Consider the following 17,696-nt stretch of genomic DNA (forward strand, 5'->3'; position numbering starts at 1 on the left):
AAAAGCAATTAGTGGTCACAGTATTTTTTTTCCAACAAGATTTTTAAAAATGAAAATTTCAACCTAAGTTTTTTTTCCATTCAATTTATAGTTCTTGTATACTTTATATAAGAAAATGTGAATAACTGTAAGATTCTAAATGATAAAACAAATTAGAATAAAAACAAAAATATTTATGTGGTGGAGTATCTATGTTGACTTGTATGTTTGGATATTTTGTTGTAGTTTTTGATTTATGAGTTTTATTTTTTAAAATTTTTTATTTTATTTAATTTTGTACGCTCATTAAAAAAAAAAAAATATTTTTTACCATTTCGTCAATATTCTAGCATACTTGTTGTTAGAAACTCTCTATAAGTGTAATGTGTTTTGTCAATAACCGTATTTTGAAAGAAATTAAAAATTTTTTCGCAGGTTTGTGCAGATTTCTATGTATATTTTAGACCATAGGTCGAATCTAAACATGTATGGGTCTTATTGAAATAAAGCACTGCTATTCTTTTCTAATACATTTGCGTTAAATAAATAGAATTAAATGATTTTACAAATAGTTTTTATGGTTTTATCATTAAAATGAAAATTTAATATGAGTAAATCATTCACTTTTAAAATTTAAAAAAAAGTCACGGATAAAGACTGAACTCTGAACGCTGTCGATCTTACCGTAAGAGGACGTACTTTAATACGAAATTCACTACAAAGGAAATACGAGTCAGCCAAGGTAGATTAGCACACTGATGTTAGTCTTTTTGTGTCTAGCATACAATGTAACTTCTAGATATAAATGATTATTTCTTTGAATAATACTCTAGGTGAGGAATAACTAAAAATGATTAAGACTTGAATTAGACCTTGTAACATTAGTTACATTTAAAATGTAATAATTTCGATTGAAAGTTTTTGTTAGTTAATAAAATACGACAAAATAACTGATGTTTAACTGAACTTCAAGAGCGAAACAGATGAGTCACAACTACATGAAACAAAAAAAAAAGAAAACGGCTTTTATATACACATTACAAGTTAAGCCACGTGACCGCACAAAATCAAGGGAGTGTATGAATCAACAATTCACATTAAATAATGTCTAGCACTGTAAAAATACTTACTCAAGTGTCATAGTAAAGTATACTAACGATTCTTACGAATAGTAGCAAGTTGCGAGCTGGGAATGCTTACAGACAGTGCAGGAAGAAAAGGCAAGTCGATTAATCAAATACACTCAACCAACTAAACGTAATGAGTCATAATTACGCAGTAAAGGTATTAAAAATATAATGGAGTTAACACAGAAGAATACAAAGCTTTTACTTGTTAAAAAAAAACTATTTGATATTGAACAACAATCAAGACTTCAGAAAATACTTATTGGGTATGTATTGAGTTATAACATCAGTATACCAATATTTTTTTTTCCTTTTTTTTCAAAGTTTTCCACGCCAAATTAAAAAAAGATTAAAATCAGAGACTAGCACGCATTTAGAAGCTTGAGAAATCAATAGATGCAAAAGCTTAGCTGGGAACAGCTACGCTCAGGAATAATATTAAATGCTAGAAAAATTTAGAATTAAAACGTATAGAATAAAATAAAAACAAAAATATAGTTAAGATACAAAAACAAGGAGATACATGCTACACTTGTAGTAAGCAACAGCTATGCACAACATACTTATGGTAAGTTTAGCAGAGCAATGTTGTAAACCTTTTATCTGACTTTAATCATTTATTTTTGTAGACATATGACTTTTCAAGTTACCTCTTGTACTAAGCTACTAATTTCGTAAACCATCTGCAATACCCTCATTTTCTAATATGTAAGGGAGAACGGAAAAGCCAGGTCTTAACTTTTCTCGCTTTTTTAGCTCAGTGACATCAAAAGAGTCCGTATGGCAGTTTCCAACAGAGGTAACAGAATTTCTGAATTCCTAGGGTACAATGAACGGACTTTTTCTTCAACCACTAGCTGTAAAAAATAAGTTGACAGAAATTTTACCAAACGTTCTGAATTAATTTTGCAAAACTGTAATCAGTAAAAATTGCCTATTAATTTAATTCTGTTCAGTTGTGACAGACATAGTACTATTATTTTCATTATTAATATTATCATAATTATTGTAACTATTATCATTATCACTTTTTTTCCTTTATACAAAATCGTACGAAATGCCTTGATGCACGACATAAGGGGGTACGAACTTCCTCTCTACGTGGGACTCGCAGTTAGCTTATAAATGCTTTTTTCTCGCTACGATGTTCTAAGTAATATTAAATGAATACCCACTAAACGTGCAAGATGTATCTCCTGGGATACCTGTCTCAGAATCCACTTTCGCATTAATACTTCAAGCCAGGGCCACGGAGTGTTGACCATTGACGTGGCCTTCCATTGAAGTGTCATCACCATCGTGATATTGCCTTCTGTCCCGTGTTCAAGTTTATTCCGTCTGGTCATCTGCTGTTCTTCCGGAACATCGATTCCCGTTGCTTTCCCTTGCTGATGGCTTGGGTTAGTCAGCGCAGCTTGGATCTGCAATAGTCATCTAGCTTCCATACTCTTAAATTCTGTCTGCATTTTGTAGGCACCTTACTTTTGGCCTTTTCTAGTGCTTTTCTAAATGCTGGGTAGCTGCCACTACCTGCTCCGTGTTTGACACCTTGTTTTCCGCAAGCGAACCATCGGGCCTCCTCCTTGCAGTCTTTTTGTCAGTGATTGCAGCTGTCACACTGATAGCATAGCTTCGACTAGTCCTTCTTATTAAAGTTCCAGGCTATGTGTCCATACTCTAGACATTGGTAATATCTGAAGACTTTATTCCATCTTCATAATTGATGATAATAAATCCTACTATTGTTGTTGTTACTATCATTATTATTATTGTTTTTATTATTATTATAATTATCATTATTTTTTAAATGATTTTTACTACTATTATTACTTCTATTATTATTACTATTATCATTCTAACTATTGTTATTATTACTATTAATATTATTAGTATAATAATAATAATTATAATAAAAATAAAAATAATAAAAATAATTATTATTACTATTATTACTATTATCATTATTATTATTATTATTATTATTACTATTATTATTATTATTATTACTATTATTATTATTATTATTATTATGATTATTATTATTACTGTCCTCCATTAGTGTAGTCTAATTTTTGGTTTGGATACCTCGCGCTGGTTCTTCGTGTGTACGACTTTAATATCTTACTAATAAACAAAGAAAAGTCGCTAAAACCATTGTAATCGCTAACCGCGAAAACTACTAAACCGATTTTGCTGAAATTTTGCACACTGATTCTTGACATTTCCTGGATAATTTTAGTATAGTTTTTATCTTGAGAAATGTAATAACAATAGCAGTAAATTAACACAAAGTTTTGCAAAAATGTGCCAGCTTTTCACTTCAGTTCAGTAGGATCCGCCAGATGGCGTCCACATAGAATTGAGGCTACCTGCAACAAAATTAAATAAGTGTGGTTAAAATACGCCGGGAAGTCTCGAAAATTTCTGCAGTTGTCTTCTGGCAATTCATCAAGAATGGAGATGATAGTCGTGTAGCTAGGTAACCCGGTTACCGACGACACTCTTCTCTGAAGGACAAGCGATGCAGGTCCACATCCACCCTGAATCTCCAGTATTGACGAGTGCGACCAACTAAAAAATATTCTAACGGATAACTTCTCTGGAAGTATACAAGGAGACGTATCTAGCCAGAGCACGATCTGCTCCAACACTTCAGAGTTGTGTGGCCGTACCACCATCCCGCTTGGTACCGTCAGAGAATTTTTGGCTACAAATGTAAGCCAGGAAAGACAGCCCTGAGGAGCACGAGCAGCCACAACGGCTTCCTTCTTAGGGGTCGTTACCCAATGGCATACCTACTTTTTCCTGACAAACGATGAGCAGTTGGTTATCCGGGGAACGACCCCAAGATGAGATATTCTTTGGTCAGTGGCGTACCTTCCTCCATCACAGTGTCGATACGTAGAGACTTCGGGGGTAAGAGTCAAGCTACCCGCAGCTAGCTCTTTATCATTAGAAATAATAATGCAGAATAGCTGGAAATTTCACCACTGGCTCTTTTTAGGGCCATTATAAATATTCACGTTTCCTACTTAACCATCAATTTCATCAGTTCTTTTAAGAACCATCTAAGTTTTAAACTACCTTGCGAACAAATACATTTTTACTACAATTTCCGAGAGCGATTTGTCAACTAAAAGACTATATCAACTAAAGACGGCCACTATTAAACCAAGTCGGTCATTCACTGGCAGTCATCAAGAGCAGAGTTGTACTTTGCAAGGCTGAAAATCCCGGTGTCCGACAACCCCATATTACCCCCTCGACTCTAAGCATTCAACCAGGAATCACCGATCCTTTCCAAGGTCTGCGCTGGGCAAACCTAACAGCTACGAAGGGAATAAAAAATTTGATCCAGCGGGACAGTCTCCAACGGGCAAGCATTACGAACCAATCTCCCCATCTTAGATCACCCAAAACAACTGAATCTGCAAAAAAAAGGTGCTTCAGATACCAACTTCTTCGACATTATACCGGGAGACGTTAGAAAAGATCTCTACAACTAGCTCCAAAGCTTCGGACTTTGTAATTTTTCTCTCGATCAGTCTGGGGCTTCAACAGCAGGCCAGAGAAGGTCACCTTGAGGTATCTAGGCAGTCACATTTGCTGGAAACTTTAGTCAAGAAAGAGTTTATTTAAGAAGCTCACTGGTCTTTTTTAGGGCCATCAGACGTCGAACTACCTTGCCAACAAATATAGTAGAACTTAACAAAGTTGATAAAAAACAGCTTTTAGGGGTCACAAAAGTCTTAAGCATGCCAAAAGTCACAAGAAGATGAATTGGAAGAAAAACTTCAAATGTTTCCAATAAATACAATTTTAGGCGTCAAAAAACTGACGCAAAAAATTTATTGAGATTGGAACAGCAGCATCAAAATCGACAAATAAGGAATCCATTACGTGGGAGATCAGCTTTTTATTGTACCCTGACAGTAATCTCTCAAATTTTTAAGGATCTAAATTCAGATTTTTAAATAAGTAGAAAATGTATTTTTTGCCTTCTAACCTCAAAATAGCACCTTCGCCGCTTGATTTTGAGTTCTCGGGCGAAATAATAGTATAAAAAAACTTGTTCGACAAGGCTTCTTTACGAATCCCTCGCCTTCGGCTCATGCCGTAAACCTTTCGGTTTGTAAGTCGAAGCCTTTGTAAGCTCGTACGTAATATACTATTGTCTTTTTGAGGCAATAAAATATGTAAAGATTAAGCTCCAGGACTTTGTTGCTCTGGTAATAAAATTGTAAGATAAGAGAAAAAAAAATTTTTTTTATATAAATTTTTTGGGAGTTAAAAATCTTAACAGCTTAAAAAAATAGCCCTTTTCGTAAATTATACCGGAAAAACTGCAAATCAACGGCTCTTTATGGCCAACGATTATTTTATGGCACAAGGAACGCACGGTACTTTTCAGCATAATTACATTTTTTTTAATTTTTACAGCTTATTATTTGACCAAATAAACTGCATCGATTTCAAACAAATATGTTTTTAATAAGAAGATTTTTGTTTTAATAAGTGTCGGGAATATATGTAAAATTTTTAACTGAAAACATTTCACATTACATGTCAACACACTACGATGGTCTATTTAGTAAGTCTCGGGCAAAGCCGAGACGGGGGGTCGCTAGTTTGGAATGAAAGTAAATTTGTTTAAGCAATTATAAGCTTTCTAATTTTTTACATTTTAACGTGGATATAACGTTTTGGGAATGCCCCACTACTCGAGACAGTATTAGTACCCTCTACAGCAGCTGCAAATTAAAAACATACCTTTTATTATGCATAAACTGTAGGGCATGCACCATTATTCGAGACGGTAGAGGTAGCCTATAGATCGCAAAAAATATCCTCTGTATAAAACACCCTCTGTTTTCTATACATCACCGCTCCAAGTAGTAGTGATAAATTCTAGGCACGTCACGAGTAGTTGAATATAATTCTTGAGTGTGCATCGCTCGTCAGCATAGTAGCCATTTTGAACAGTTAAAACTCGATCCCCTGCTCGAAAGTATTCAGCCCGTGTCCCCTTTGGCCCGGGTCAACGAAGGTGACTATGACTTCTAGTTTGGATGTCTTCCTGCATACTATTGACGATTTCTTAGCTTCATGTCCCACTTACGTTCCATGTGTACATTCCAGGTTATTTAGTGCAAGCTTAAATCCAAGTTATATATCACACCGACGTAACACATTTTCATACGGTAAAACAAGAAAAAATCCTTAGGAAATATTTATTTTAAAAAATTTTAGATAAAATTAGGCATAAGTTTTTTTATTTCTTATGTATAGAACAAAAAACTTTATTTCAAATACTTTTGAGAGTTTCAAGTCTTTTTTGGTTAGAAACTTAGACCGATTAAAGAATATTTTACAGTAATATTGTCGCAGTAGAGAAGTAAAATTGTATGGAGATATATGCTTGTGGACATGTACATATGACAACAAATGGTTGTTCATTACGATCTCTTTAAAAACTTTTGATTATGGAAAACCCCACTTTCTTGTCATTATTACTTATACTAAAGAAAAAATATAAGGGATTTACTATCTTTTTTTATTAATTTGAAGAATAACTTTTAAAAAAAATTAATTTGGCTTAATTTAAAAAAAAAAAATTGTGTTTAATTGAAACGATCATTTTAATACAATAATGTTTCACATGGATTTTCTTAGTTTGTAACAGAAATAAGAGTCATAAGCAGATGAGTTGAAAGCAAGAAGAATAGAAGATGGAAGTTTCACTTTTTTTTTTAATTTTCAACACATAATTTGAAGTATAGATGGAGAAAAGTCGGATGAAGTCATCTGAACAAATAATTATGAAACAACAGTATAAAAAATAAAAAGTCTTGGACAAAAAGTTAGTATGTGTATATATCAGAAGCAAAAAGTTATGGAGAAAAATATCAGAAAAAGGAAGCTTGGAATCTACGTTAATGGAGCGAGATCTCACATTCAATCCCACGCAATTAGCATGTAAAAAATCAAATATAAGAGTTAAATTGGAGCACTTTTGCACATTAGTTGAGCCACTAACTTAAGTATGAGCTTCAGTGTTGAACGTTTAAGTAAATTTCAGAACTGTTGCAATGACTCACACTATAAGTATATTTTAAAAGTAATAAAATATTTATTCTAATCACCAATTAGAAATTTAATTTAAATGAAAATTGAAATAAAAAAGTTGTAGACTGTTATGTAAAAGATAATTGATCAGGAGATAGTATTAATAGAAAGTTGACGTCTGCTTATAAGAGAAGTATGTTCTGAATCAACAAAAATTTTTTTAAATATTTAAGATACCGTAAATACAGTGAAATTTGGTAATTTTACAAGAAAACAAACTGCATAGAAACACGTTCCCACTTTGTGAGTGATAATTATGTGAAAGGCAAGATTAATGTTGTAAAAGCTTACTTGACGGAAAATATTGCTGATTTTATGACTAAGTTGTGAGGAAGAAATAAATTTAAAAAGTTAAGAAGTATGCTCAATAGATGATACTAAAGTTTAAACTGTTATATGAATTTCAGAAGGTGGGTTGAAGTATAAGTGAATTTGAATAACAGCTAAAATGGGTATAGTAACTGTGTAAAAATATGCATAGAAGTGAAACCCTTGTGTGCGTGGTAAACCAGAGAAAGATTGGGTTGTTTATGGTCGTTGCCAAGCGTGCATGTACCTGTGGAGTCTCTCGAACCACTGCATTAACTTCTTTTAAGGAAACTTAATTAAATTTTTTGACCTGTTATCAATAAATGTACTTAATTGTCAGATGACGTTATTTATCCAATTCTGCTTTACTGTTTTACTGTAAGACATAGAATCAATGCTCTTTTGCAGAAGGTTCTATACCTTATGAATAAAGGTATAAAAAATTTCTATACTCAGAAAGCAACTGTCATACTTTCATTAAAACGAAGAACTAATATACTGCCAAATAATGGAAAAATTACCTTTTTCTTCTTGGTTTGAAAAGTACTAAACTAATAAGCAAACAACAAGTAAAATAGCTTGTGGCAGAAGATGTTAATATGATGAGGTAATCAGAACTGATTTAAGTAATTTGAATTTTATAAAACTGGTACCACTTATTACTGCTAAAGCCACTAATGCGAATTGTTAGTTGAAAGGTGGCAGCAAATGTAAAAGGCGCATTGATAGAAAGTTCAAAAATATTATTGTTGGTCGGTAGACAATAGTTGGACTTATTATTATTATTTATATTAGTATAACCATTATCATCATTAAAATTGTTATTGAAAAATTATTGGTATTATTTTTAACATTATAATAATTATTACTTCTGTTTACATTATTGAAAGCAATATTGTTATTACTATTATTATTTGGTGGCACTTGGAATTCGGAAATGTTTTGCCAAGTGTACTATTTTCCACCATTGTTTTCTATCTTGTGATAAATATATATACCAATAACGTATTATCTTATTTGCCAATTTTCTTATGGGTTTTTAAGATTTCACCTTCGTATCTCCGTTTTGGTCTTCTCAGTGCTCTAGTCCTCTCAGTTCTCCCAATCATGATTCTGTACGCTGTTTTTTCTATTACCATCCTAGACATCTGTCTAGCCCATCTTACTCTACGCACTTTTATCATCTAGTCTATGCCTGGGTCCTTGTATAATTTCTCAACCTTTACATTATGCCAAATCCTTTCCTCCTCATTTACTTTATCTATTTTTGCCCCAATATTATTTCTGAATAATGTTCTCTTTAAAACTTCACATTTTTTCTCTTTACCTTTTGTGACTACCTACTTTTCACTTCCATACAGCAGCATCAGCATTATATCTGTTTTATAAATACATATTTTTAAATAAGTTACGACAACAACACTTTACTGGGTCCATAGTAACACGTGTTCACTAATTGCAGTGTCTCTTTAATCTCATACCAGAAATCGTTAGTATTATTAATACTGGTGCCTAGATATTTGAGCTATAAACTCTCTGAGCAATTTTCCCTCTACTTTTAAGGTGACTCCAGCGTAGACCGTGTCAAATGTGACCACAATCCGTGCGCAGTAAACTATTGTATTCAGTTTGCTAGAATTCACGCTATGGTTTATTTTTCACTATCAAAATTGTAACAATTATTATTAATATCCCACAGGTGATACAATTTCTTAGTTATCATTTCAATATCATTAAAATTTCAGATGTGTTTTTGTTCAAGCACAAAATACTGATAACCTCAAAATACACCAATCACTCTACTTGAATTGAAAAAAGTCTGTTACAAATTATCCAAATCTTTAATTTTTTTTTTTTTTTTTTTTTTTTGAGGTTTTTTCTCTGCTTTTCAAGAACATCTTCACCTAAGTTAAAGTAAAAATAATAAATGAAAAAAATTTCAGAAGCATTTTCGTATAACAGTCTCACACTGCAACGTGCTTTTTCGTTTACATTTCCATTTGTAACTATAAAAATCAATGATTGACCTTTGGGCCCCAAAGTGCTACTTATTGAGTGAGGATATGCACAATTTTATTTACTCTTTTTCAATGATAAAATTTAAAGGCTCTCACTAGAGTCATTCCTAACGAATATCGTCCCGTAACAAAGCTGATAGTGTATTTTGTGACTGTCGGAAGTATCAAGTGACAATCGAAGTGAGCTGCTAAGCCTAAGCACATAAAGTCAACAAGAGCCAGCACCATAGTATGTAAGACAAAGAAGTTTCAATTAAAACTTCGGGTGAGGTGCATTTTTTCGCGTGGCATTTTAGTCAGTAGCCGGCTGCCTTTCATTGAGTGCAGAATTTAACTACCAAAGTAATAATAAGTGTCCTAATAAGTGACTTATTGTGCGTTTTTTTCCTTTGTGTTATTGTACGAGTAATTTAAAATAAATCAAATTAGAACAAGTCAAAAAAAGTCAAAGCTGTTTAATCTAGCAACCCAATCCTCCCAAAGTGGTTAAAACAGGTACGTTTACACGCATACTTTATAAAACGTTTCCTCTTTTTTTCCCTATAAACAAATTGATTGTTGGACTATCTGCTGTTTTTTAAGTCTGTAAAGGAGCTTGAGACCAGAGTCCACAACCTTCAGTTCTTTATTGGAGCCAGGGTTGAATGATGGTCATAGTCATTTAACATAAGTGGTAGCAGAGCGTAGGTCTGATCTCTAGCTATTTGTTCGCTTATTTCATGTCATCTGCATGTTATTTTTAAAAAAATAATAAACATTATTCAAAGAAGCATGTTAATAAATAACATGGAACGCCGCATAAAATACAGTGTGCCTGGACTCATTTATATGGTGTCTCTACGTAGAGCATAGTATATAAAGTCATTTACCATAATATAAGAATATAAATAATAATACATTAATAAATTAATCATAAATAAATAAAAAAAGTCTACTGTCCTAAAAACAAAATAAAAAAAATTAGACAGTATTGTGTATCAAATTAATGTAGAAAAATGGAAATAAGTAATCTCTGGTACTAAAAATGCTATACATCTCAACATTAGATCTGTTAAAATAAGCGGTCTATCAACTTTTACCTTGAACCTGCTCATCAAAGCAATTTGTTACTTAGTCCTGCTTTGATGGCGGACATTCTTAATCTAGGATCTGTAGAACGATGTTTTTCTACTTTACAAAAACACAATAACACAGTAAATTAAAAGAAAATGTATAAATAAAGATTCAAAATATAAATAACACCAGCACACCAATTCCTTAACGTGGATGGATCACAAGAAAAACAAAAGAAGCGGTAAAAAGTTTACTAACAAAAACTGGTAACTTACAAAATTTTCCTAGAAAAAGTTAGATGAAATTATTAAGCAATTACAGCATTATTATAATTCTTATAAGTCATATGTCAGTCGGTCTCTCTCTTAGTGCAGGAAGATCCTTCAATCATACACTATTCCTAGACGATGCTTACGGAGTAATTTTGATATGTATATGTATATATATATATATATATACCCGCTTATGCGACTTTAGAAATCCCTGTACCGTATACTAGCTTAAAGCAGAGTGTATGTAATTATTTCTTTATATCTTGTGTCTTTTATAATTCATGACAAGGAATGTATAAGACTTTTTTCTGAAATAAGTAAATGAAATAAAATTAAAGTATAATACTTTTTTTTCTCTCTTGAACATTATTAAATCTAATAAAAGAAAATGTAGTTACACCTTCAAATAGTGGTTTACCGGTGAAAATGGTCTATAAAAATAATAATCCCGTTGATACCGATATGACAGTAGTTGAAGTGCCAATGAAGTCGCTTAACTGTAACTTTTCATTTGAACATGCAATAAAATCCATTCCATTATTTGATGGGAAAAAAATTATACTCAAGGACTATAATTATGATGTTAGAAACGGAGAAAGTTAGATCAGAGACTATCAAAAAGAACTATATAAAAAAGTAGTGTTCCAAAATTTGCAAGGTGCCAAGACTTGAAGATCTTGAAACATCTATAATACATTTTTAAAAATATGTAACAGGAAATATCGTTGCTTACTATCAAACTCAGCTGAGAACAGTGCGTTAACGGCAAAGCCAATCGGTGGGCGAATATTATGATTATGTAAACTTATTGCTGAGTGGTGCTGAAAAGGCCCTGATTTAAGATAAAGGTAATAAATATAACTCTTATATGATAACCCTAATAAGAGACATGGCACAAAATATTTTCATGAAAGGACTAGCACATATGATAAGCTAGTAGGTAGATGAGAAAAAACCTGATACCCTAGCCGATGCCTTCGAATAAGCGTTGAAATTGGAGAGACGAATGAGTCGGTATAATGGCGGACACAAAATAGCAAGAACAACCTCGCAGCAGTCTTATAAGTAGTTTAAATAATTCATGTCAGCAGAAAAATAGGTACCCTGATCAGGCATTCTCATCGCTTTAAACAGGGCAAATTAATAAGCCTCAAATCAACAATCAGAGTTACAACGCTAATAGGAAGTACAATAATTACCAGAATATTAATAGACAATATCAACAATATAACAATGGACAAAATTATCAAGTAAATTATCAGAACTAAAGAAGAGATCAAAATTTTCAGAAATAGTCGAGGAACTCAAATTATTATTAAGATAATTTTGGACGATATTATAAGAAAAATCCTCACAATTACTATACTTAAAAAACTGTTGATTGTAATCCTAGGAAAAATTAGGGATATTGGAGCAGAGATCTGAATTATAATAGATACTCCAAAATAATAATTATAAAAAACAGGTTGCGTCACATGTGACGCACCGCAAAAGTGAGAACTTCAAAAATAATTAAAACATATATAAATTAACAGAGAGAGTAAGAGTTTATTATTAAAATAGTGAGAGGTTAGAAGTTATGGATAGTTGGCACAATGAAAAAAAAGAATCTGAACACGAAATAAAATATTTTTTTTATAGTCATGTTCATGGATGTGTGTTTTACAAAAAGTATAGTACTCATACTGCTGCCGTAATAGTCCAGTATTGTGATAATCACATTAGCATAATTTTCATTGTCAATGAAATTGGTTACTTAAATTATACACACGCGTGCACATATGTATGCAGTTATGTTTAGTCAATCTTTCAGTTAGCAATTTTCTTTTTTTCACATAATTTTCAAAATTAATTTTGGGCAAAATAGCAAAAAATGTATCCTACGCATTTGTAATAATTTAACACAAGTACTACAATTTTTTTTTAAATTTTGCTCCTTAATTTTAGGAAGAAATATGAAAAACACTGAAATTTAAGGTTATGTCGTCTCATAACTCTACACCTCTCTATTTGTGTGCCATGATGTTTTTCTTCTCTTAAGATACCTGGAAAAATTGTTATTTTTAGTGTTTTTTGCTTTCTTTTGAAGATATGGAGTATATTCCAGTATTCAGAGGTTATGTGCAAACTTAACCATGGAAAGTTATTTCTGCATTGTAGTAATTTTCAACTAAACGTTATATTATTGTTTCTATAAATTTCCCCTTTGTTTCATGTTCTCCTTCGTTTCCCATTTGACTCTATTTTTGTGCCCTACGATAATTTTATTTTTCGTCGAAAACCTGTGAAATTCATTTTTTTCTATCTTCCTCCCTTTGAAAAATATGGCATATTTTAAATGTTTTAAATTTATGTCACATTATACGAATTCTTTAATTGATACTGGCTATCTGCATCCACCTGCCAAACATGCAAAAATTATTTGTTTATGTAATTCATTAAAATAACATTATTTACTAGGTTTTATAGTATTAATATTAACAACTATATTTGATACACATGTGTTTAAGCAAACATGTACATACTTGCACAGTAGAAAAAGAAAGTACACGCACACTCATCATTCATGCACACTTTCATGGCTCCATCCATAACTTTATTCTGTACACAAGTTACGCACACATACATACATGCACATATAAGTGTGCACTGCACACAGTAACACACTACGACACGGCAATAGAAGTATACATAACACCACATGTTGACTATATATATGTAGCCAAATCTGAAGGTGAATGATGAGACTTGTGTGCCAGAGAGTTGCAGTTTGTGTGAGTGTGTGTATGTGTGAGTGTGTGTGTACGTTTTTACCGTTTTGGTTCTCAACCCAGGCACGTCTAAAGAAGTTCTCACTTCAAAAGAATCTGTGAGTGGCTGTGTACGCAAGCACAGTTGCTGACAGATAAAGAAAAAAATTAAGAAAGAGGAAGTAGGAGCGGGAGAAAGCGAAAGAGGCTTTGGCTATACGCGTGCGTCTATCAGCCCCCTTCCCGTTTCCTACAACGCTGTTTCCTCTTAAGCGCTGTTCTGACCTACGGACGTATAGACGTACGTTCAACGAAATAGGTCTCCAACCAAGTGCGTACAATAAAATTTTCACTTTAATAATAGTTATAACTAACAAAATTTGAAATTTTATTTTTAACTTTAAATCAGTACCAAATTAACCAGAAGATGACCGTTTGCCACATTATTTAAACTCTTAGGCTGCTCACCCCAATCATCATTTGGAGGTGAGCCCCTAAAGACAAAGTTGAACCTTTACAGTTCATGCTTCAGTGCAAGTAATAAACAAAACAACCAAATTGAGACTGTTTACATAGGTACGTGCCAGGGAATAGCGTAGACGATGAGCCTACAAGCATAAGGTTGTCCCAGAAGGAAAATATCACTGTATCACACTTATTCTCGATAATGGCGCTACCACATAAACTTAATTTAATAAGATTAGTTGCACCCATGTTCATGTGTAAGGACTAGTGGAATGATTAATTTTACCGGAATTGTACCTTACCTAATTTTAACTAAAAAAAGAACGTATATCACTTTACAAGAGAGACCTACGATTTTTTTTATGAAAGATAGCGGTCTGTTTAGTCAAAACTTTTGTAAAGAGCAACAAGCCACATTATATAATTATTATAGTGCTATAGTATCAGATGATGACGTAACGAGTCCCATTGCTTCTTTAAAAACACTTTAAAAAATACATTATGTACAAATTGTTAAAAGTGGCCTTTGGGGGTGGGCGACTTTGAACAAGGGGGGTGTAGTTGCAAGAGATTGGAGTTACTCTCAAGTGTCTCAAGCCTTTCCTTTAGGTTAAATAACGATGGTGGTACTAGGTCCGATGTTGGCGTGTAGTGGCTCCGTTCGATTCCTCGGAATCCGACTCATAGGAGAGATGTGGCGTTTGAGCAGTGATGCGTAGAGGCCTTGATGGGTTGGTCGCCAGGTTGACCAATGGGTGTTACAATCGTCGATTTTTTGGCCCGGGGTCAACTGTCTCCACTCCTGAGTTACAGGGGGGGAGGTCATGAGCACCCAGAACCGAAGATAGGACTTAGGAAGAGGCTTTGGTGGAAAAAGAAGTTATAAAAATTGTCTTATATTGGTACAGTGATATTTATTGTATATGTACTTCAAGCAATTTGAGTGGCTTAGGAGATATGCAATACACTTATTTGCATATCTCGGATCGATACCAATCAGTCGTCACACAGTCCTTCTTATATACTTTACGTCGCTTTCTTACTTGCGATTTTCGTTAAAGACTAGTGGTCGCCACCTGGTGAGCGATAGGTGGTACTATCAAGTACTAGTTGGAAGTCGGTGCTGCGCGCGAAGTTTTAAAATTAAAATTTATGTAGAAACGATCTAATTTAAGAAAAATGATTATTTTAATATACAATAATTAATAAAATAATGCTCCAGATGGTAACAATTAATTGAAAAGGGATGAAAAAAAACAGATGGCAATAAAATTTAAGAAACAAGCGCAGGAAAATTAAATTTGAGCTACTACTCTTAATACTAATAAAGAAACAGAGTGGCTTAGGAATAACATTGATCAACAAAAATTTTATATTTAATACATTATAAGCCAACTCGAGACATCAAATGAACCTAAATATGAAAAGGTTAGCGACAAAAAAGCTAATATGCATTTTTGAAATAAATTTGACGAATTGACTTTATCAGAGGAGAAAGATAATTATATCGAATCTACTAATAATATAACTAACAATATTGGCAACCAGAGCAAAAATAATGCATGAGACGACCAAGATATACGCCAACCTCATGCCATTGAACGGGTTAAAAATACTTTCAGTGTGGAACAACATTGCCTTAATAAGAAAAAAAAGATACTTATAAAGTAACTTAATGTACGATTAAGGCTTGAACACATTAAATAATAAAAATTTAATTTAATTGTAACCAATTAAATTAAACGATACTTGCCACGTATTAACGTAGGACATAATGATGTGTATCTAGAGGAAGGAATAGTAAATGAGAACGACCAATGTAATAATATGGCAATAATCACTAATAAAGACGATGTTACGATTGAAGTTGACCCAAAAGAAATTCTATCCTGCGAATGACTTGCACCTCATATTGACCTTAATACTTACACCTAGAAGAACAAGCCTAACTTTATCGACTGATTTACGAATTTCCAAACATCTTTTTGCTATCTGAAATCCTCTACCCTGTACTAATTTCATTGCACATGAAACTCTGACGGGTAAAAAACATCCTAATTAACACTCAACAATATCATCACACACCGATACATAGAAAGGATTCAGAAGAACACGTCGTAAAAAAATTAACAACGAAACAATTGAGCCTTCGTCATCACCATATAATTTGTCTCTCTTAATTGTTAAAAGAAATCTGATAACCATAGAAATCTAAGACGAAGGGTAGTACTTGATTTCCAAGCACCTTGTAGAAAACATGTAGTAATATCTGTTGCCTTAGATCGCAGACATTATGTATCAATTAAAAGGATCTGTATATTTTTCAGTTTTTTATTTGTGGGATGGATTCCAAAAAATTCCTGTGGCTAAACATAATAAGTATAAAACAGCATCTACGACGACCCATGGACATTGCAAATACAGACAAATGCTTGGAGGTTTAAAGAACGCATCTATTATGTTCCAATGACTAATGGATCGCGTATAAAGAAGTTAATTAAATGTTGAAATTTTAGTGCATTTAAATGATAACGGACTAAAGTAAAAGAAAAGGATTTCCTAGTACTAAAAGACCATCTATGTAAAGAGCATGTATGACAATTTTTCAACTCTAGTAAAGCATTCAAATTAACAAAAAACACATATGACTACGCTATTAGAGCAGTATTAAGTGAAAAAAAGATAGTTTAATCATCCTATCACCTGTTCCTCAAGAACTCTAAATAAAGCCAAAATAAATTATTTTTCAACGAAAAACGAATTTTATTTTTTCTAAAAATACTTGAAACCCTAGCCAAAGATAAAAAGAATCTAGCAGGAAACCTAAAATTTGTAGCATCAATAGAGAATCTTTACGCTGGAGAAATTATCACTCTAAGCAAATAAGATGTTGTGTATAAAGATAATAAAACCATGGTTATATTACATTTGCCTCTAGTAGATCGAACCCCTTATAATTTTTATATACTACATTCAGTCATGATACCTCAACTAGGACCATCATACCCTTACTTAGCAGTTGCAGACCATAATTTTGATTTATGATTAAACGAAGACATATTTTAATATGATAAAACAGCTTATGGTTACGTATGCTTAGCTATGGAACCTTGTAAAAAACCCTATTCTATAAGCGAATTTTAATTTCTTACGCTATAATGGCCTGGAACAGAAGTATTTAAGCATTGTAAAATTTTGCTTACACCAATAACAGAAAGTTAATAGATTTACTTACAAGCTGATGATTTATGGTTATTCTGGACACCTAATGAATAAAAATTAGGCATTATCTGTCTTAATAAAATAGATCGACAAGAAAGGGTAAAATGTATAGGTCTTTTAGGAATAAATGATGGATGTACGGAAAAAACACAAAAACTCTAGTAAACATAAGATCATTCCCTAGATACAATATATTTATCAGGTAGAAGTGAAATTAACCTAAACTGTATTACATGAACCCTTAAAGGCCACTAATGCTTTTCACGAGGCTTTAAAATCGATTTGTGAACTAAATTTTAATGACGTAGCATGGCAAGATAAAGAACTACATGTATGAAATAATATAAACTAAATAGAAAAAATACGACCCTTTAA

At 32.6% G+C, this 17,696-nt stretch overlaps 1 protein-coding gene across 1 annotated transcript in view; it reads left to right on the top strand.

Moving 5' to 3' along the window:
- LOC106644003 (protein dachsous-like) overlaps positions 1-17,696 on the top strand; it is a 443,369-nt gene that overhangs the window by 142,398 nt on the left and 283,275 nt on the right. The gene's annotated exons all lie outside the window — the stretch shown is intronic.

Source organism: Copidosoma floridanum, unplaced genomic scaffold (genome assembly GCF_036245765.1).
Source record: "Copidosoma floridanum isolate Cflo_tuat_1 unplaced genomic scaffold, Cflo_Japanese_pri ptg000030l, whole genome shotgun sequence".
NCBI lineage: Eukaryota > Metazoa > Arthropoda > Insecta > Hymenoptera > Encyrtidae > Copidosoma > Copidosoma floridanum.